Genomic DNA, 4799 nt, shown 5'->3' with positions numbered 1-4799 from the left:
ATATATATCTATATATATACCACTGTACAACAACATAACCCAGTATTTTAACAGACAAATAGACAGATAAAGGCAAGCACAAGAAGGTTACAAATACTACAGGTAACAAATACACATTTAACATGGCAAGTACAGGTAGGCACACCCAATTAAAGCACAAGCAAGTAATTCAAGTAATATTCATATGATGCAGGCCTATCCTATGGCTGATGAGGCTCATCTGTCGGTTATCCAGCTAACCCGACAAGCTTGAATTGAACTTAGACTGTCCCCTGACGTGCATCCCCAAGAGTCTATGCATAGCTTTATCTCAATTAATCAATATTTCTCCATGGGGGTAACATTCCTGGGAATTTATATTGTGCACAGTCACACTTACGTCGTAAGGTCAACATAGTATCAAGTTTTCAAGCCCTGTAAACTTTGAATCTAAATCTTTTCAAATAATCATCTAAACAAAATCTGTAATTTTTATAAAATTTTGGCAGCATCTCCTCTAAAACTTGGACTTTGCTACCCTTTTCGGGTCCAAACCTGAATTCTTTTTAATTCAACATACCCTTCCTCATCATCATAATAATCACCACAATAAATCTACCTTAGATAAATAATTATACTCATACAATATTCAAATCCAACAACCAAAATTCAACTAAGAATCATAGTTCACAAATCCTAGGCTTTTAACATAAAATACCTCAAATCAATAATTCACCAAAGCACCAGTTACTCAACAAGCGCCAAACCAACCATGTTCATCAACAGGATACTATGTATTAAATATATACATGCAATCCAACTTATCCTATGGTCATCTGGCCTATGTATTAAATGCAAGAAACCTAAACCATACCTTAGCCGATTCCCAAGTATTATTCCAAGATAATTTTCCTAAAAGAACACAGTCCTCAAAACTTCAACTAATCCGCTTCCTCCAAGTTCCAGTATTCATAATTTCGGGCTCCAATTATTTATTTTCATCCTAATACACATTCATAACACATATATATCTAATTTAATAGTCAAAGCTCAAATTCAATGAAATTAAAATAAAATTATCATATCCTCACCTTACCCAAGCTTCACATAAGCAAGAGGGAACGTTTTTCTCAAGCTAATTGAATCCTAAAACATTAGAAATCAAAGAAATTCAACATTCCTACTCAAAATTTGAAAAATGGGGGAAAAGAGTGGCTGGGAGTATTTAGTGGCTTACCTATGAAATTGTTCTGATAGAAATGTAGAGCTCGACGTGTTGGACACGTGGCCACAAACGGTGCGACGATCGGAGCTCAGACGGAGAAGTTACGGCGGGTTGAAGTTTGCCGTAAGGGTTGGAAGCAATGAAAAGTAGATCTAAACTAGACGGAAGAGATGAAGTGTAGAGTAAAACTAGATCTAAACTTGGCAATGCCAATCCAATCCAACCCCCTTTTTAGTACTTCTTGGGGGTATTTATACTATTCCTATCAGAAGAATTAAGAAAATACAAAAGAGAAAAGAAAATTACAATTAGAGGAAAAAAGAAAACTCAATAAATGTGACCTTCAGAATTGGCGTGTGGCTGGCGTTTAAGTGGCGTGCCACGCCTAGCCACTAAATTTGGCTTGGTGCACCACGCCCAACTATTCAAGTGGCACGCCCCATGTGTTGGCATCCCTGGTGTGCCATGCCTTTGAACCAAAGTGGCACACCCAGGGTGTAACAACCCCGATTTTCGAGTATGTGAGATCTTTTCTGAAAGTACGGATTTCTCCAGAAGATCATTCAGGGGAGAACCTCTGATATATCATCAAGTATCTCAATTCTCATTGTTATTATGCAATCTTTAAGCTATGACTCTTTTGAGGCAAGCTCGATAACGTAGTCACGAAGAACCTAGTTTTTGAACCATATCGGTTAGGAGTTTTGATTTGATTTTTCATAAATAGTCTCAGTTTGATGAACCAGACTAGATTCATGAGATAAGAGAGATAATAGGATAATATCATCATTATATGAGTATTAGAAGCTTCTTAAATGATATTATAAAGTTACCTGGTCAGTTTTAGTTAAAAACGGAAAATCAGTTTAACCGAGTTTACAGTTTACTAGTGCAGCTTAGCACCAGCACTCTCTGATGACTTTAGCAATGCTAAGGCCTCATCATACATGTTTTATTCTCACAATAAATATGTTACTAGTGTCATTTATGCTAGTAGCTCAGAAAATAATTTTTAGAGATGCTTTTGCAAGTATTCCGATATATCTAGTTTTAGTAGTTATACACCTGAGATATTTTAATATTATTTTAATCCACCTTCAAGCCAACCAATCAAAACTCACCCTATACCCCCAAGACACTCCAAGGCGTTCTCATTTCATCATTTTGGCCGAAAATAACAAGAGAGAAAAGAGAGAAACCTTCATGAACACTTAATCTTCAAAGCTTGATTTCTTCTGAACTAAAACTCAAATCAAAAACTCCGATTTCACCAAAATGATCCTCTCTTCTTTCTCTATATAACCATGTAACTTATCAAGGATGGAAATAAGGTGAGATGGCTGTCTCCCTCCCTCTTCAATTCGGTTTTCAAGGAAACATGCTTAAACAAGTGTTTTCTTGATGTTCTTCCTTAGATCTCTTGCTTAGCTTGACTTGTGGGCCAAAGATCTTTGATTTCCTGCACGTTTAAGGTGAGGATAACCTTCCTAAGATGCTTCTGAAGTTCGTTTAGTTGATGGTTTAAAGTTTTAAAGTTGTTCTTGATGTGTTTTAGGAGGAAAAAGTGCTTTAGGAACACTTCAAAGAGTAACCAGATTTGGAGCAGCAAATCAAGGTAGGGTTTGACGAATTTAATCTTGATTGATTGTGTTTGATTTGTGTGATTATGATATGGTTTGGCTGTGCTTGAAATTGATTGTTTGTATGAGTAATTCTTGTTGAAATTTTGGTGAAAATTTGATGAAATTTGATGAAATTCAAGCTATGAATGTGAGTTCTTGTGGCTGCTGGAAAAACGAATCCTAGAGCTTAAATTGGGGTTCAATTTATGTTTAAAACATGTAGAAAAGATGGGGTTTTAGTGGCTGGGAATTTATTTTGAATTTTGGTAAAAATCGGTTACTGAAAAGACTGAAAAATGGGTAAAAACAGAGAAAGAATCTGAAGAATATACGAAGAACACGAAGAACACTTTGAGTGTGGTGAAGAACATTGAAGACACCTTTTAGATCTTAGAAAGGGAAAGGAAGTAAAAATTTTGGTGTTTGGGGGTTATTTGGTAATTTCTGAAAGTTAGGGTGGTTAAAGTAGAAATATTAAAAGTTACGGGTGTAAAAAGTAAATTTTAAAGGTTAAAAGTAAAGGTAAGATAATTTTCGAAACTATATTAATAAAATAATAAATAATAATAAAATATTAAATAATAATATTTAATTAAAAATAATATTTTAATAAAAATAATAAAATAATGTGGAAAAGGCAGTTTTCTGTAAAAGCTTTAGAAAGACAACCTTAAGCGCATAATCTCATAATTACCTTCATAAAACACCTAGGGATCAGTGGTAATAATATGATAGTGAGGCAAAGATAAAGGAAAGATAAGAAGTTAAAGAAAAAATAAAAACCAAAGAAAAGTCTGTAAAGTTTTAATGACAGAAACAGACAGAGATTAGTGAACAAACTAGGGCAACATAGTTAGTCCTTGAGTTGCGACTAGGGTTAGGTATTATATGAAAAGTTAAACTGTTTCAGTATAGACTTAATGAACCTATACTTGAGACAGGTTAACTATTCATACCGTAATTTACATAAGCTTTAAATACATACGTTAAGCAGAGAAATCAGAGTAGAGTAGAGAAACACAGAGAACAGAGTAACAAGAGTGAAGTAAAGAGATAAAGAGAAAAAGAGTAAATATAGGTACAGAAGAACAATAATTAGAGAAAAGTAAAGGGATATAGAGAATGAAGTAACCAGAGCAGAGTAAAGAGATACAGAGAATAGAGTAACCATAGCAAAGTAAAGAGATACAGAGAAAAGAGAAACCATAACAGAGTAAAAAGATATAAAGAGAAGAGTAATATAATAAAGAGATATATATATTAGTTGATTGATGCAACCCAGAGCTATATTTATATACATATATATATATATTAGTTGCTTGATGCAACCCAGAGCTATATTAATATATATATTAGTTGCTTAATGCAACCCAGAGCTATATATATATATATATATTAGTTGCTTAATGCAACCTAGAGCAATATTTATCTATATATTAGTTGCTTGAAGCAACCCAGAGTTTCTGTAGGGAAACTAAGTTACCTACAGCCATTTTCCGCTTCTCAGAGCAGAGTAGAGTATATATATATTTTCCTGCAGTAAGCAGAGGCTGTCTCAAATGAGCAGCTATATTATATGTGCATTTATTTAGGAACGGAAAATCGTATCCGGGAAATCGGGATTACTCCTGACCGGATAAATGTCGGGATTGCGGGCAGCCAACCGACACATGAGCTCATGGCCTGTACTAGGGCTAGACGTGCATCATTCTTGTCTGCGCATCATTCTCTGTTGCTTTTCTTCTTGTGTGTGAACTATTTCTTTATGTTTGTCTGCTTGTATGCTATTTCTTTGTTTTATTTCCTTGTATTCTTTTGTTTGTGTTCTGCTTTCTATTTTCTCTATTTTTTCTATTTATCTGTCTTCTGTTTACTACTTCTCTATATTCTGTTATTTGTCTACCAAACCACACAGATTTAATGAACTTAACTAATAACCCCAACCCTACTAAGAACTCCCCAGTTCTTACCCC

Source organism: Arachis duranensis, chromosome 1, assembly GCF_000817695.3.
Source record: "Arachis duranensis cultivar V14167 chromosome 1, aradu.V14167.gnm2.J7QH, whole genome shotgun sequence".
NCBI classification, from domain to species: domain Eukaryota; kingdom Viridiplantae; phylum Streptophyta; class Magnoliopsida; order Fabales; family Fabaceae; genus Arachis; species Arachis duranensis.
The sequence above is the reverse complement of the archived record's forward strand: the minus strand, read 5'-3'. Positions refer to the sequence as shown.